Source organism: Podarcis muralis, chromosome 9 (assembly GCF_964188315.1).
Source record: "Podarcis muralis chromosome 9, rPodMur119.hap1.1, whole genome shotgun sequence".
In the NCBI taxonomy this organism is placed as follows: Eukaryota; Metazoa; Chordata; class Lepidosauria; order Squamata; family Lacertidae; genus Podarcis; species Podarcis muralis.
Window position 1 is genome coordinate 3,269,091 of NC_135663.1, and position 18,461 is coordinate 3,287,551.

Below are 18,461 nucleotides of genomic sequence, written 5' to 3' on the forward strand. Positions count from 1 at the left end.
TCTGAAGATCACCTCTTCCATCCCCAACAACATCCTGAGTACTTACAGAAAATCCCAGGAATCACACTCCTTTGCATTATTTGCACCTGAATGCAGAGTGAGTGATGAGCCCTTGGAGAAGAAGAATCTCCCAAACTTACCAGGGAGATCTCTGCAGTCTGCTCTCTCACTCCCCCCTCCTCCACCACTACCTTCAGCTATAATTCAGTTCTGCCTTCTTCTCCTCTTGAAACTGCTGGAGATAAGGGGGCGAACCTTCCCACTCTCCCTCCTTTTCTGAGAGGAGCAGAACAGACTGAGTGGACACTTCCGAGTTTTCCTGTTCAGTTCATTCCCTGACAATAAAGAATTAAAAATATCAGTTCTCCTTGGCTGGGTATACAGGACAGATTGAAGCAACTACAACCACTTCTAGCCATCAATCATGCAAGATGTGGCAGGAGAGGTCCCCGGCTAGACTCCTGGGGTGCTAGTCCTCAACACAGACCAAGCTATTATTCACACCTTGTAAAGGTCTGATTCAGGACAGCAGAGTCTAGTTGGTTACTTAACTCAGTTGACGGGCACTGTGCATTAGAACCAACTTCAAGAGGTAGAGGCCCCAATAAAATATTTTAGGGGGCCGCCATTGCCATTCAAATGATGTGTGTGCACTGTCTTGTGATCGATTATGCAGGGGGGAGCTTGCCTGCTCCACCCCCAATATTTTATTCAAGTTGCCACCCCTGCTACCATGAATGCCATGAAAGGAGCAGCACATGCTGCCAGTGCTGTGCCCACACTGGTGTGGACCCCAGTCATGCCCCCTGCCAAGTTCTGAAGAAATCAAAACAGTTCACTGTGTTTGTTGCCCAATGTTAGCTCTGTATGAGAGTAAGGGCACTGGAATTTCCCAGTGATAAACCCAAAATTGTATTTGTGATTAAGCCACTTCCACCCTGCAGAGGAGGTGGGATTGCGGGCCTGATGGCCCCACCACGTGCACAGGGCTGGAGCCCTGCACAATTGGGGGAATCCCAGGCCGCAGATAAAGGACTTGGGACAATGGAAGACCGAAGCATTTAAGGGGTATATTCGTAAGACCTTATGACTGATCACATCATACCTGACCTGGGGTTTGTTGCATTCTTCTCCTTTCAGGCATGCATTTGGATTATAGGCCACAGCATTGTCCACTGGGCTAGAAACCGTGCCATCAACTGTGGCCTGGAGAGCAGGCTGGATCTAGCCGCCAAAGTAAAATTCCCTGGATCTCACGGAGGGGGATGCGCTGGGCGGAATTTATGCGTGCTGTGAAAGCCAGAGCCACTTTGGAAGGTCCACCAGATGCCCTGGTCATTCAGCTGGGATAAAATGATTTGGCCTATTGAAAAGGCGTGGACTTGATGTGGAACATTTACAACGACTTCTATGATTTGATTGCCTCATTTCCAAATTTAACCCTAATTTGGTCATCACTGCTGGAGAGGCATGTATGAAGGGACTGTCGGTGCCCTATTGCAATAAACAAAGCTAGAAGGATTTTGGAACATTCGGTGGCGCATAGAGTGGCAGCACTGGGGGGGGGGTCGGGTCATTGACCACCCCAATATCCAGTTCAGCAAAGTGGCCCTCTACCAAGAGGATGGCGTCCATCTTTCTGACGCGGGAAATGATGTTTGGTTGGCTGATATAACTTCTGGGATTAGGGATTGGTTGCAGGTCTGAGGGTACTGGCCGCGAGCTTCTGTTCGAGTGGTGGTTAGGCATTGGTATGGGTATTGTTTTGCAGATGGAAGAGGGGAGGAAGCGCCATCACCTGCCCCACATATTGAAGGGTAGTCCAATAAAGGATTCTGGGGGGCGTGGCCTGTCCGAAGACTATGGAGGTGAGGGCCTAAGGCACGCCCCCGAGCGGTGACCCCGGGGGAGTTCCCAGTTGATGTGCATCAGCAGTACTCCCACTACCGTTGGTTAACCCTTCCCGGACTTCAAGCGGACGGGCTGAAGCAGGATATAGTCGGATAGGACCAATGCCTAAGCCAATACCATTCATCACCTGTAACCAGTGTGATGTAAAGTTGTGGCCTTATTTAGACCATGAACCTTAATAATTGTGTCATGTGTTTTTATTTCCACTGGGGGGGGCAGGAACTCGCCACGCAAGTCTGCTAGAAGGGGACATCAGGCGCTGGGTGGCCTCCATTCTCATTGCCTGGCATGCAGGGTTGTACTTATGTGCCTTGTAAGGTAGTGGCGATGGAGATCAGAAGGGGCAATGGGGCATCAAACACACAGAGTAAGGAAACAAATATTGGTATGCATTGCAAATAAATACATTAAACAGAAAACAGGCTATAACTGGACCCTTCCATTCTTTATTTTTGTAGCCATCTACATCTTAGCTTGCAGAATAAGGTCTTTTCAAGGTGTTTTTGAGGGCTGATGCCAGAGAGTCATATAATCTAGATGGCAGAGTGTGAATTGTGCATTAAAACAGCAGGGTGGGGTGATCTCTTGATTTTGTTTTTGTGTAGTGATCATGAGATCCAGTTTCGTTCATCTTCTTAGAGCCAAGCATCATCAGGCACCTTCTTACAAATGTACCCTAAGCGTTCTTCACATTTTAATGCTATCCAGCAATACATTCTGCAATCAAGGCCTATTGCAGCACAGTGGTTTCGCCGTGGCTGTTTAGGCTCACCTTTTTTCCAGTACCTGAAAAGAAAAGAGCAGCACTGATCAATCAAGATTGGATATCTACTTCCTCACGCGCTCCCTGTGCCTTCTACCATTAAAAAGATGTCCAGCTCTTTCTCTCTTAACATCCACCCACAATTGGGATGGGTTTTTCTCCCCAGATTTTAGAATTCTAACCATGTAAGGAAAACAACAACAACAACTGTGGGTCAAGACTGCCTCTTTTCTTTTCACATGAAGTGATTTCTCATAGGAAACTACAAAAAGTGAGGGTGTCACTTTGGAATGCTCAGTGGTACACACAAGAACTGTCAGTCAATTTAGTTTAGGCAGTATCCAATGCAGTACTTCTGCTATTGCCAGGATTTCCATTTCTGCAACAGAACTGTCCCTTTCTCCTTTCCATATGCACCCACATCCTCCTCAGATCTGCTCTGGACAGTTGTGGGTGTTGAGAGATCCTTATTCTCTAATAGCAGAGTTAGCACAGTAGTGATTGTTCTGAGCATATTAAAACCATGTTAGATTTGCATCCGCCTTCATCCACCTCATCTCACATCCATCACCCACCCCATGCATGAGGAGAGCAATGACACTATACAAAAACAAAAATGGCTATGTCCTCAGATGAATTACAAAATATAATCTATAACCACAAAGCCATTATAGGGTTGATTGAAATGATATCTCTCTCACATATATATCTTATCTAAATCTAACATGATGGTTCTAAATTTAGTCAATTATCCATAGTTGACAAAGGTATCACCCAAGCCTCACTCTTATTGTCACTTGCATTCTCCAGTGTCCATTGTATCCTGAATCAAGTCCCACTACACAGCACTAAAATTCTGTGATAAATGTATTCTATAACTCCCTCATTTTTAGCTCTCTATGAATCTATTAAATTGATATTACTAGTAATGGTGTAGTAGGTGGATTTTTTTACTCCCATGAGATGTTCGGGTGAGACCTGTCCTTTGATCAAGTCTAAGATCACATACAGTAGTGGCTCCCAATTGGTGGTCCACGGACCACCCACCCTGGGGCTCCATGGTGTCATTCACATAACAAAAACTGCCACGGAGATATCAAAATGTTCAAAGGTAGGGTGGCCCATGGTGTGGCTTTTGAAAAACAAGGGGTCTGCAGTACTTAGCTAACTGGGAACTGCTGGCATACAGGGTTTAATTTCCCAGCTAGTATTATACAACCCCACGGCCAGTTTGTAAAGTTTACTCAATACCTCTGCCAAAAAGGATTCGTGGTTGGTATTGGGTGCATCAATGAAGATGAATGTCATTGGATTTTGTTCCAGGAGACCTTGCAAAATTGAAAGCAGCCCTCTGTTAATGCAGCCTTGTTAATAAATGCCAGTCCAGTTCTCTGTTCTACTACCAAGCTGTGGATGAGTGAGATCTTACTCTGACCTTGTACATCCATCAACACAAGCTGAAAAGAGTTGTTAGATACTTAAAGGGAACCATGAAGTGTCTTAAACTGCCAGCTGGCAGTGTTGCTCAGCTTTAGGTTCCCGCAAGTCCTTTTGAAGCTGAACTAATCAGCACAAACCATTTAAAAGCATGCCTTCATCCTCTTCCGAATTACCACATTCATTAGGTTAGAGAAGCAGGAAGAGTAGCCTTCCTGCCTCTCCAACCTAGTGAGAAGCAGCAGCCGCTCATCTGGGCAATGATGTGGAGGAGTACATATGTAGGTCTTTGGTAGTAGAGAATAATGCATGGCAAAATATATTTGGAAAGGGAAAAAATCAATTATGTAAAGAGAATCTGCAACTTTTTGGAATGTATGCTATTAACATATGTTTCTGCAGAAACTTACGTGACTAAAGCCTCTACTCCTGACAGCCATCTCCATTTCGCTTTGTTGTCTTTAAAGACTCCAAACCAAAAAAACTTCTCACGATTTTGTACTTGCCTGTTTATAAAATGCTAGGGTAGGGGTGTTGAGAAAGAACAAATAAAATCTTTTAAGACAATGTCCCTTTCTCTGGGAGACTATAGCCCTTTACAGAAATTCAAGAGGCATAAAGCAAACACATTTTAAAAGCAGTGATCAAAACTATACATTGTATTCCCATCACCAATAATAATTTTGTACAGTGGATGTGGTATTGTCCCCCTGATCAAAATTATGATGCTGATGGTGATGATGATGATGAATGACGAAGATGATGGTGATGGAATCAAGGAAGAATCCCAAAGAGGAAATATTGTAGTGAAGGGGAACTTCACCTGCCCTCACCGAGACTGGCTACATATGCCTTCCAGTCATGACACAGAGTTATAATTTCCAGATACTGTAAATGACGGTGCCAGAGAACAGTTGGTCTTGGAACCACCTAGCAGGACAGTGACCTGTGTGTCAAATACTCCAATTTCTGCATCCATGTTTGATGGTTGGTTCCAGAGACACTGGAATCAGTCCAGTTGTGGTATGCTTGATGGCATGACGATGGGGTCTCACCCATGTCTGTGCCCTGCAGCACCCCAGTAGCCCCTGTGCCAGGGCTAAGGGGCTGGGAGAGGGATATACCTTGCAAGCTCCTCTAGAGTCATCTCCATGATACTCTCCTGCCAGAAGGTTAGCATGGTGAGGGTAGCCTTCCCCTCCCCCCCCAACAACTGAATACATCACAAAGAACAGAGGAAGAATTTACAGAGAAGCCAAGTGATAGATGCCTCTGAAGTATCTACTCCTCCTCCTCCTTGAAAATCTCTATCCTGACTGCCAGCTTCATTCTATTAGAGCTCAGCAGTTCCAAGAAACCTTATTGAGTCCCAGATGGTAGCAGCTCTCCCTGCCCCTCCCACCCCTTGGCTTGACTGATGGAGTTGCTGTCTTGGCTGCGTACAGGTACATGTAACCTTCCTAAATGGATAGTGATGATAGGAGCCCTTTGGCTCAAGAAGATCCCCTGCCTTTCCTATACTTAGCTTTGATGCTCACCTGTTCTTGAAATGTTTCCATAGAAAGGAGCTTGGCGCCTTCCCTCTCACACTTTTTTTGGGAATTCGCCCATGAATCTTGGTCACGAGACAACAAATACATTGTTCTTTGATATATAATCCAACCTTCATTCAAGTTTCCAATAAGGAGGTCTTTGAGTCAAGCCAGATATGGAGGAAGAAGAGAAAAAGAAAACAAGATAGGGAATTTAATGGGAACCACCTTATATGTCTGTGCAGATTTCAATTGTTTTTGTTAAGTTCATTTCTCTCGCCACATGATAACATATATTCATCTAGGAAGCTCAGAAATCATAAAACAAGAACAACATTAACTCTTCAACCCATGTTGATGCTGCAGTAAATACCTGGGTGGGCATAGCTGGAACAGGGAGCACAGAAGAACCTCACCTACTTGTTTCCACCTGGATACTTAGGGCAGCATCAGGGCAGACTTGAAGGTTGGGAAGGGGGAGTAGTTTATCAAAATTCTCTTTCTCTCTACAAGCTCTCTGTTCAGTTGCAGAGGGGGCAGGAATCTAGTGTGTTGCTGGCATTGGGCAACTGGGACAGATGAGGGATTCTGCTGGTTTACCACCTGGTTTGCTGCCAAGCAGTCTCCCTGCCTGAGCTGACAGGATGGATCCAGTGGGCTTCCAAATCCAGTGGGCTTCCAAATGGCTCTGGGGGATTTTCCAGCTGATCTGACAGGTGCTCCTGCTGAGCTTTGGCTGATTTCTGGACATCCGAATAATAATAATAATAATAATAATAATAATAATAATAATAATATGCTGCCCATCTGACTGGGTTTCCCCCAACCACTCTGGGCTACTTCCAAAAAATTAAAACACAATTGAACACCAACCATTTAAAACTTCCCTGACCAGGGCTGATGAGACAAGGTTCAAGAATGTGGACAAGGTCCTTGGATCGGTCAGGACAACCACTTGTACACTGGACCCTGCCCCTTGTGGCTGATACAAACTAGTAGGGAAGGGACAGCTGGCTGGACTAGAAAGGTGATTAATGCCTCTTTATAAGAGGGGCTGGTCCCAACCTGCTTGAAGGCAGGAGTGGTAAAACCACTCCTAAAGAAATCTTCCCTGTGCTCAGAAAATCTAAGTAACTGCCTGCCGGTTGCTAATCTCCCCTTCCTGTGCAAGGTTCTTGAGTGGGTGGTTATGGACCAGATCCAGGTGCTCTTGGAGAAAACTGATTTTCTAGATCCTTGTCAATCAGGATTTAGACCTGGTTTTGGAACAATGTCTTTAAAGGCAGTCATATTTCTAAAGGTCAAAGAGAAAGAGGGAAATGGCATTATACAACTCTCACAAAATGTGTGCTTTGGTGCTGAACATCTTTAGCTTGCTTTTTATGTACAATTGACGTAATATGCGTCTAAGAGGTGTGTGCTGCCAAGCCGGCATAGATAAAAACTCCAGGCTCGCTGCCAGTTACAATCTCTTTGATTTATTTACAAAGTTCAAAGGAACATCTCCAGTGCTTCAGAGCATGTCCGACCCTGTCGGCAAAGATGCCGTGTCTGGTTTCTTTTTACTTTTTCTTGCCCAACATGCAAGTCTGTGGAAACCACGCCTCTGATTTCCTCTGTTTACAGAATGACTAGTTCCGGGCTCATCCTACCCCCTCCCTGCCTCCTCTTCGCTGTCAGACGACAGACTACTAATGATCTCTTTCAGCTCTCTATAAGTGCTGGTCTCTCCCCTTAGCTCTTTCCCCGTTTGCCTCTCCCTGACATCCACCCCCTCCTCAAAGGCCCCCTCCCACTCAGGAGGCCCGACTGTACCCATATCTCTTTCCTCTGGGGTGGTAGGGGAGAAGCCAGCAATACTACCCTCTTCTTTATCCGTCTCTTCGAACACCCCCCTCCAACCCCCAATTCCTGGTGTTCCCCAGTCTACGCCTTCATCTTCTTCCTCCTCCTCGTCCGATGCTGGGAAACCTTCGAATTCCTCTTCATCGTCTGTTGTTTCGAACACCTGTTGAAAGAACCTACCCCTGGTTTTTGGTTTGTCAGGGGAAAAACTGTGGAACCCCTCCACCAGGCCCTTGTCGGTGATACTGTCTTCCGGGACCCAGGTATTCTCTGATGTCGGGGCCCCTTCCCACGCCACCAAATATTCCAAATTCCCCCCTCTCCAACGAGAGTCCAGTATTTCCGTTACCTTGTTGCACTGCTCCCTTTCCTCCATTTCGGGTGGTGGGCTTTCCCCTTCCCCACTACCCTGCCTCCTCCCCCCCTCCCTGTAGTGGAACAGCAGTGACCTGTGGAACACCGGATGGATTCTCATGCTCTCTGGCAACCTAAGCTTAAACGCCACCGGATTTATTTGTTGGATATCCTCAAAAGGCCCCACCTTCCGGGGCTTGAGCTTTTTGCAGCCCCCTCTCCAAGGCAACCCTTGCGTGGACAACCACACCTTGTCCCCAACCCTGATGACCTCCCCCGGCCGCCGATGTTTGTCGGCTTCCTTCTTGTATAACTCCTTAACCCTATCCAAATTCAACTGCAGCTGTCTGTGGATCGCCTCCATCTCCTCGACAAAGTGTTCGGCTGCGGGAACACTCCACGACTCCCCCCCCCTTCCGGGGAAAGCCCTGGGATGACGCCCGTGATTGGCAAAGAAGGGAGTCATCCCAGTGGATACATTCTCCGCGTTATTGTAAGCAAACTCTGCCAGGGCTAGTTTGTCCACCCAATCGTTCTGTTTTTGACTTACATAACACCGCTAATACTGTTGTAAAACAGCATTCGCCCTCTCCGCTTGCCCATTGGTCTCGGGGTGCCTAGCCGTAGTGAAACTCACTTCCACCTGGAGCAACCCCATGAGTTTGCACCAAAAACATGAGGTGAATTGAGCCCCCCGGTCTGAAACCACCCATGCAGGTACCCCATGTAACCTAAACGCATGCTCTACGAACAGCTTGGCTGTTTCTTCCGCCGTCACGGTGTGCGAACAGGGCACGAAATGGCACATTTTGGTCAGGAGATCCACCACCAACATGATAGTGGTCTGACCCTTACATCTGGGCAGATCAGTGATAAAATCCACCCCTACCACCTTCCATGGCTTTCCGGGTGTCGGCAACGGTTTCAGCAACCCCGCTGGTGCCGCCCTTTCCCCTTTGGCCCTCTGGCATGTGTCGCACCCTCGCACATATTCCTTTACATCCTCTCTCACCCTTGGCCACCAAAATTCCCGTGTGACCAGTAGCATGGTCTTATGCTGTCCAAAATGCCCTGTCGTGCAGCTGTCGTGCAGTTGCTTGAGAATTCTGCCCCGAAGGTTTTCTCCTGGAAAGTACAAGGCCCCCCTATGGTACAGAAGCCCCCCTTTCATTTCAAAACCCCCCTCGGCACCCCCTTTTTCTCTTAACTCCCCCATCTTTTGTCTGGCAAAGTCATAATCTCCGAGCAGTTGCATTAGTTCGTCGTCCTTGACTAACGTCCCCCCACACATCCATTTGCTCTCGAGGAACATCAGTCTTGCCACCGGAGGTCCTTCCCCCATCATATACTCGGGTTTCCGGGAGAGCGCATCCGCCCTCGCATTCTGCTCTCCCGGCACATATTGGATCTTAAAGTTGAAGTTGGCAAAGAACTCTGCCCATCTTATCTGTCTCTGGCACAATACCCGTGCCGTACGCCAGTACTCCAAATTTTTGTGGTCAGTGCACACCAAAATTTGGTGCTTTGCCCCAGTCAGGAAGTGCCTCCATTGTTTGAAAGCAGCGACGATCGAAAGCAATTCCTTATCATAGATGGTGCAGTTCTGCTCTGATTTGTTCAGTTTCTGCGAAAAAAAGCACACAGCCGCCACTCCCCCTTTCGATCTGGCTGCAGCAGCACCACCCCTATAGCCTGATCCGATGAATCTGTCTCCACCCGTAGTGGTTGAGCAGGGTCGACGTGGATCAGTTGCTCCTCTGAAGCGATAGCCCTCTTAAGCTTCTCAAACCCCTTTTGGGCCGCCTGCGTCCACTGAAACCTCTTCTTGACACTGAGACAGTCCGTTATGGGCACCGTCAGTTTTGCGAAATCTTTGATGAATTTCCTGTAGAAATTGCTGAAACCCAGGAAACGCTGAACATCTTTCCTGGTCTTGGGACTCTCCCATTCCACCACCGCCTTCACTTTCTCCGGATCCATGGCCAAACCCTGGTCCGACAGCCGGTACCCCAGGAATTTGACTTCCATTGCGTGGAACTGACATTTCTACAGCTTGACCCACAAGCGATGCTCCTTAAGTTTGCTCAGGACCTGACGTACGTCCTTCACGTGCTGTTTCTCGTCTTTGGAGTACACGAGCAAGTCGTCCAAAAAGCAAACACAGTTCTTGTACAGCAAAGGTCCTAGTACGTGGTGCATGAAGGCTTGGAAACAGTGACTTCCGCACTGCAAACCGAAGGGCATGACTAGATACTCAAACGCCCCCATCAGGGTGAACATGGTGGTCTTCCACTCATCCCCCTCTTGTACTCGGATGAGGTTGTATGCCCCCCGGAGGTCCAGTTTGGTGAAAATCTTCCCTTTCCGCACCCGGGCCAGAACATCGTCAATCCTCGGCATTGGGAAAGCCACCGGTTCCGTCAGGCTGTTCAGGATTCTAAAGTCCACTACACGCCTCCTTTCTTTAGTCGATTTCTTGTCCATGAAGAACACGGGGCTCCCTCTGCTGCCTTCGATTCCCTGATGAACCCCCTTCTTAGATTTTTCTCAATAAACTCCTTTAGGTTCTTGAGCTCTCCCTCCGACATGGAATAGGTCTTTCCCACCGGCAACGTGGCCCCCGGGACCAGGTTGATCGGACAATCATATGGTCGATGCGACGGCAACACGTCAGCCTCTTTCTCGCTGAACACCTCCTGTAGATCCCTGTAAAACGACGGGATCTCGGTCGTCCTCGCTTTGCATGCTGCTGCCCTCCTGCCCTCCCTTTGTTGAGGTTACCCTTGAGCCAGGCAGTTCTCCACGCAGTGCGTCGAACCGAACGTCAGGGACCGTTGGTGCCAGGAAACCACCGGATCGTGCAAAGCCAACCAGCTCATGCCCAATATGACAGGCAGACCCGCCAGTGTAGCCATGTGAAAGGCGATGACTTCGGAGTGGGTAGCCACCCACATTCGCATTGGAGGTGTTCGATGCGTCACTTCACCTCCCAGCAGTTCTCTTCCATCAATTGTGGTCATTTGCAGCAGAAAATCCAAAGGCCTCAGGTTTAGTTGGTGCTGCGCTGCAAATTCCTTGCTAAAAAAGGATGCTGAAGCACCAGAATCAACTAGCACCAACTCCTCCACCGCCTGGCCATTTGGGAGTTCTAGGACCACCTTCAACACTATGCTTGCTTTGGGATGCCCAAGCCGAGGACCTTCTGTGTTGCTCCCACCTGGCTGTTGCCCCGGTCCATCACCAGCCAGGCTTCTTCATTTCCCAAAGGCTGGGCTTCCTCTACCTCTGCCTGTTGGGTGGCCCCCACCATTCCCTGCCAGTTACGACACTCTGGACACACTCTGGCAAAGTGCCCAGTTTTCTGACACACAAAACATCTTTTTGCCGCTTGCCAGTCTTTTTTCTCCTTCCCGCCCGACCAGTGGGCTTTCAAACTCTCCTGCGCCCATGGGCTCCTGCTCTTGTTGACGTTCTGAGGCAGCTGCAGGCATCTCAAGAATGCGGTCACCATGGAAACTCCGCTCTCTGCCTTGCTTCCTTTCCCGCCATCTGGCTTCCTGTCTCAAACCCACCGCAAGAGCAGCCTTCGTTAATTCATCCATATTTTTGCCCCTTGCAAGCTCGTCCTTAATTTCTGGGTTAAGTCCATTTTTAAACAAAGCTTGTACAGGGTCTGCCTCTAAATCGCAACCCAGTTTCTGCACGAGCATAGCAAATTCTGACCATTAACTGTGTACCGTGGATCTGCCTTGTTTCAAAGCCAAAAGCTCCTCCTGCGTCTTGTCAATTAAACTTTGATCTGCATAGATAAAGTCCATAGCTTGCCAAAACATGGCCACATTTCTGAGAGCTTCATTATTCGAGGCTATTAACAGACGGATCCAACTTCTAGCCCCTCCAGCCAGGTGTCTAATTATGTGAGCAACTTTCTGGGCATCGTTCCCTAACTTGGCCTATTCAAGCTCTAAAAAATATCGCATCTCGGTTTTGAAATCCAAGTAACTTTCCGGGTCACCATGGAACCGTTCCACCCACACTGACTTGCCCCATCTGCCGATAGCCCACCTGTGGGTTCTCTCTGAGCAGCTCTGGCTTCTTCCAGACGGGCCTGCAAGTCGGACAATCTCTGTTCCAAAGCGACATTTCGCTTTCTCAGTTCCAAGACCTCCTTCTCCATTCTGAGGCTTATTCCTTATTCCACCAGCTTTCCAGCAGCAAATTGGGGACACGGCATGCTGTAAGAGGTGTGTGCTGCCAAGCTGGCGTAGATAAAAACTCCAGGCTCACTGCCAGTTACAATCTCTTTGATTTATTTACAAAGTTCAAAGGAACATCTCCAGTGCTTCAGAGCATGTCCGACCCTGTCGGCCAAGATGCCGCGTCTGGTTTCTTTTTACTTTTTCTTGCCCAACATGCAAGTCTGTGGAAACCACGCCTCTGATTTCCACTGTTTGCAGAATGACTAGTTCCGGGCTCATCCTCCCCCCCTCCCTGCCTCCTCTTCGCTGTCAGACGACAGACTACTAATGATCTCTTTCGGCTCTCTATAAGTGCTGGTCTTTCCCCTTAGCTCTTTCCCCATTTGCCTCTCCCTGACAATGCGTTCATTCCCATTCTTTGCTCTCGCATCTAAAGCTTTATAGACAATTTTATAATCACTTTACCTATTATGTGTTCAGTGGCCAAGGGGTCAATTCACTATGTGAGTGCGCTTGAGGGTTTCTGTCTGATGATGGGTTTGTGAAACAGGAGAGAGATTTTGCTGTTGCACCAACCACCCCACTGCCCAGCAGTCTCTCTGACCAAGTTGGCGGAAGTTGCCTTTGAAGTGCTGCTCATGAATCTCTTTCAGTTGACCTCTTTTGATTGTCTCTGCAGAGGCAGGGCTCTCATGGGTGAAAATAATAAAGGACAGGTCTTTTACCTTACCTGTTTTGATTGTCTCTGTTATAGCAAAGAATGGAAAAGTCTTTTCTTTCCTAACCATAGAGGCTAAGTCAATTCAAAGGTTCAGGAGATCTGAACTAAATATCTCTGATGTTTCTCTAGGGTGGCCCCATGCAAAGGAGCGCAGCACTCTGCTCTGGCTCTAAGAGTTTTCAGCTAGAGGAGGGGCTTTCAGCTGGCGCAGACTCAGGGCAGGTTCCCACTGCACTACAATTCTTCAGCATCGTAGGGTAGCTTACCAATTTCTTTTTGCAGTTCATCATTTTTGTTGGCAAGATACAGCAATTCGTCTGATACGTTTTGAGCTACAGCGAGTATTCCGAAGTCTAAAAGATTTGAAATAGTTTAAGGCAAAAGAGTATCTGAAATAACAATCTGTAAATATTAAGAAACCATTTTCAAACATTTTAAAACATTTTAAGACCCATGCAATCCACTATCCTATTCTCATATTAAAAGTGGCTCATGAAGTATCTCTAATGTTCCCCTCCTATGTTCTCATTTTCTGCAGGGAATCACAGGGTCAAAAACCAATTCCCCACTGAGTCACACAGTAAAGCCAAATACAGTGGTGCCTCGCAAGACAAAATTAATCCGTTCCGTGAGTCTCTTCGTCTTACGGTTTTTTCGTCTTGTGAAGCACGGCTATTAGCGGCTTAGCGGCTATTAACGGCTTAGTGGCTTAGCGGCTTTAAGAAAAATGAAACAAACTCGCAAGAACTCGCAAGACGTTTCGTCTTGTGAAGCAAGCCCATAGGGAAATTCGTCTTGCAGAACGACTCAAAAAACGGAAAAGCCTTTCGTCTAGCGAGTTTTTTGTCTTGCGAGGCATTCGTCTTGTGGGGCACCACTGTATACAAAGATTACTTTGCAGTTTTCTATTATGCTTTGTCCCCTTCATGGATCAGTGCCTTGCTGTGGCGAAGGGGCTTGAATAACTCAGAGAAGCTGTGAGCTATGCCATGCATGGCCACCCTGATGGACAGGTCATAGTGGAGTGTTTTGACAAAACACGATCCACCTGGAGCAGGAACCGGCAAGCCACTCTAGTATCCCTGCCAAGAAAACCCCATGGAAAAAGACAATAGGCATATAAAAGTTATGACGCTGGAAGATGAGCCCCTCAGGTCAGAAGGTGTCCAACATGCTACTGAGGAAGAGCGGAGGACAAGTACAAGTAGAGCGGAGGACAAGTACAAGTAGATTCAGAGCTGATGAAGTGCTGGGCCAAAGCCAAAAGGTCGCTCCGTTGTGGATATGCCTGCAAGCGAAGGGAGAGTCCAATGTTGTAAATAAAAATATTGCATAGGAACATGAAATGTAAGAACCATGAACCCTGGTAAGCTGGATGTGGTCAAAAATGGGATGGCAAGAATAAATATTGACATCCTGGCATCAGTGAACTAAAATGGATGGGAATGGGCAAATTCAGTTTTGATGACCATTATATCTACTACTATGGGCAAGAATCCCATAAAAGAAATGGAGTGGCCCTCATAGTCAACAAAAGAGTGGTGAAAGCTGTACTGGGATGCAATCTCAAAAATGATAGAATGATCTCAATACGAAGCCAAGGTAGACCTTTTAACATCACAGTAATCCAAGTTTATGCACTAACTACTGCTGCTGAAGAAACTGAAATTGATCGATTCTATGAAGACTTACAACACCTGCTAGAAATGACACCAAAGAAGGATGTTCTTCTCATTATAGGGGGTTGGAATGCTAAAGGAGGGTGTCAAGAGCTAAAAGGAAAAACTGGCAAGTTTGGCCTTGGAGTTCAAAATGAAGCAGGGCAAAGGCTAATAGAGTTCTGCCAAGAGAATAAGCTGGTCATCACAAACACTCTTTTCCAACAACACAAGAGACGACTCTACACAGGGACATCACCAGATGGGCAGCATCGAAATCAGATTGATTATATTCTCTGTAGCCAAAGATGGAGAAGCTCTATACACTCCGCAAAAACAAGACCTGGAGCTGACTGTGGCTCAGATCATCAGCTTCTTGTAGCAAAATTCAAGCTTAAACTGAAGAAAGTAGGAAAAACCATTGGGCCGGTAAGATACAATCTAAATCAAATCCCTTATGAATACATAGTGGAAGTGAGGAACAGGTTTAAGGATTGAGATTTGGTGGACAGAGTGCCTGAAGAACTATGGATGGAGGCTCATAACATTATACAGGAGGCAGCAACGAAAACCATCCCAATGAAAAGGAAATGCAAGAAAGCAAAGTGGCTGTCCAACGAGGCCTTACAAATAGCGGGGGAGAGAAGGCAAGCAAAATGCAAGGGAGATAGTGAAAGATACAGGAAATTGAATGCAGATTTCAAAAAAAATAGCAAGGAGAGAAAAGAAGGCCTTCTTAAATGACCAATGCAAAGAAATAGAGGGAAACAATAAAGGTAAAGGTAAAGGTACCCCTGCCCGTACGGGCCAGTCTTGACAGACTCTGGGGTTGTGTGCCCATCTCACTCAAGAGGCCGGGGGCCAGCGCTGTCCGGAGACACTTCCGGGTCACGTGGCCAGCGTGACAAAGCTGCATCTGGCGAGCCAGCGCAGCACACGGAACGCCGTTTACCTTCCCGCTGGTAAGCGGTCCCTATTTATCTACTTGCACCCAGGGGTGCTTTCAAACTGCTAGGTTGGCAGGCGCTGGGACCGAGCAGTGGGAGCGCACCCCGCCGCGGGGATTCAAACTGCCGACCTTTCGATCGGCAAGCCTTAGGCGCTGAGGCTTTTACCCACAGCGCCACCCGCGTCCCTCAGAGGGAAACAATAGAATGGGAAAAACCAGAGATCTGTTCAAGAAAATTGGAGATATGAAAGGAACATTTCATACAAAGATGACCATAATAAAGGACAAAAGTGGTAAGGACCTAACAGAAGCAGAAGACATCAAGAAGAGGTGGCAAGAATACACAAAGGAATTATACCAGAAAGATATGGATGTCTCGTACACCCCAGGTAGTGTGGTTGCTGACCTTGAGCCAGACATCCTGGAGAGTGAAGTCAAATGGGCCTTAGAAAGCACTGCTAATAATAAGGCCAGTGGAAGTGATGGTATTCCAGCTGAACTATTTAAAATTTTAAAAGATGATGCTGTTAAGGTGCTACACTCAATATGCCAGCAAGATTGGAAAACTCAGCAGTGGCCAGAGGATTGGAGAAGATCAGTCTACATCCCAATCCCAAAGAAGGGCAGTGCCAAAGAATGCTCCAAGTACCGCACAATTGCACTCATTTCACACGCTAGCAAGGTTATGCTTAAAATTCTACAAGGCAGGCTTAAGCTGTATGTGGACCGAGAACTCCCAGAATTGCAAGCTGGATTTCGAAGGGGCAGAGGAACCAGATACCAAATTGCACACATGTGCTGGATTATGGAGAAAGCTAGAGAGTTCCAGAAAGACATCTACTTCTGCTTCATTGACTATGCAAAAGCCTTTGACTGTGTCGACCACAGCAAACTATGGCAAGTTCTTAAAGAAATGGGAGTGCCTGATCACCTCATCTGTCTCCTGAGAAATCTCTATGTGGGACAAGAAGCTACATTTAGAACTGGATATGGAACAACTGATTGGTTCAAAATTGGGAAAGGAGTACGACAAGGCTGTATTTTGTCTCCCTGCTTATTTAATTTATATGCATCATGCGAAAGGCTGGGCTGGATGAATCCCAAACTGGAATTAAGATTGCCGGAAGAAATATCAACAACCTCAGATATGCAGATGACACAACCTTGATGGCAGAAAGTGAGGAGGAATTAAAGAACCTTTTAATGAGGGTGAAAGAGGAGAGTGCAAAATATGGTCTGAAGCTCAACATCAAAAAAACAAAGATCATGGCCACTGGGCCCATCACCTCCTGGCAAATAGAAGGGGAAGAAATGGAAGCAGTGAGAGATTTTACTTTCTTGGGCTCCATGATCACTGCAGATGGTGACAGCAGTCACGAAATTAAAAGAGGCCTGCTTCTTGGGAGAAAAGCAATGACAAACCTAGACAGCATCTTAAAAAGCAGAGACATCACCTTGCCAATAAAGGTCCGTATAGTAAAAGCTATGGTTTTCCCAGTAGTGATGTATGGAAGTGAGAGCTGGACCATAAAGAAGGCTGATCGCCGAAGACTCTTGAGAGTCCCATGGACTGCAAGAAGATCAAACCAATCCATTCTGAAGGAAATCAGCCCTGAGTGCTCACTTGAAGGACAGATCCTGAGGCTGAGACTCCAATACTTTGGCCACCTCATGAGAAGAGAAGACTCCCTGGAAAAGACCCTGATGTTGGGAAAGATGGAGGGCACAAGGAGAAGGGGACGACAGTGGACGAGATGGCTGGACAGTGTTCTTGAAGCTACAAACATGAGTTTGACCAAACTGCGGGAGGCAGTGGAAGACAGGAGTGCCTGGCGTGTTCTGGTCCATGAGGTCATGAAGATTCAGACATGACTAAATGACTAAACAACAACAACAACATTATGCTTTGTGAGATCTAAGAAAATAGAGGCGCCAGAACTCTTTTTCTGATGAATATTGTGTTGCATTCCACATAATTCTAAGGATGACATTATGTCCGTGCAGGAATTTCTCCTTGTGCAATGCAATCTTCAGCCCCTTTCCCTCCAATCTGTTCTGAAGTTTCCCCCACCCTCCAGAGCAGCTTTGGTGATGGCATGCAGGGAGAAGTGGGGGCAAAGTTCCCTTGTGCCAGTGCTAAAAGCTTGCAGTAGCACAAATCTTGCAATAGCACAAACATTGTTTGATGGGAGGAGGACAGCATTTCTAGTGGGAAAATCACAACCATCTGCTTTTCTTCCTGCTGAGCAATGAAACTGTGATAAACTCTATTGGGTGATGAGTTTCATTGAATAAATGTATTGCTTACACAATATGAATCCCAAAGTGAACTACAGGAATTGAAGCCTGTTTAAATTAAACAAGGTCTAGCAAAAGTGAGGATGTGCATAAAAAAATGCTAGTGGGGGGATGTGAGAATCACAACCATCTGCTTTTCTTCCTGCTGAGCAATGAAACAGTGATAAAAAAAGGCTTACCATCCTTGTCTTCATGGATTGTATCAAGCCCAACAACAAAGGTCCGAATGATATCCATTGCCATTTGAAACTCCATCCTTCTTTTTAGTTCCTTTTGATCTAAGGATGAAGTAGGTAGAAAAGAAATGATTAAATTGTCTGATTAACTGGGGGAGGGGATACTTGGTTTCAAACTGCTTTTAATATTGAATTTAAATTGCTGACTTGTAACGCAGATGAGATATCAAATCAACAAAACCATGGCTATGACTTTTATTAATATTTTCTGCTCTCAGCCCTTGATAGCGGTTGCCCTGCTGATCTGAAGTCCTGTTTCCATTTGGCCTGTTACTTCTGTCATTAGATGGTTTGGCCTTCCTTTGAGAGCTTTGGATTTTTGGTTGTCTATAGACCTGTCCTCTTTGTCCTACAGTCTTCATTTGCCAGGCTGCCTCATGCTCTGCCACATGCTTAAAATATGCAAATTCTTGGATCATTTGATCCCCCCCCCCCCGAGCTTTGCTTACTTTCAAGTGCCCTTTAAAAATGAATTAGGTGTTCAAATAGGTCAAGGGCTCATCTATCCAGTGCTATTTTTCTGCAAAAATAGGTGCTGGAACTCAGCATGAATGCCTC

At 46.7% G+C, this 18,461-nt stretch overlaps 1 long non-coding RNA gene across 1 annotated transcript; it reads right to left on the bottom strand.

The window, feature by feature from the left end:
- Positions 1 to 2,361: 2,361 nt before the first annotated feature.
- Positions 2,362 to 17,948, bottom strand: LOC114603768 (uncharacterized). The gene is made up of 5 exons (XR_013394114.1): positions 17,847 to 17,948; positions 13,029 to 13,115; positions 5,650 to 5,801; positions 4,522 to 4,631; positions 2,362 to 2,697 (listed from the first exon to the last, which is right to left on the bottom strand). It is a non-coding gene; the product is annotated as an uncharacterized LOC114603768 (long non-coding RNA).
- Positions 17,949 to 18,461: the final 513 nt, after the last annotated feature.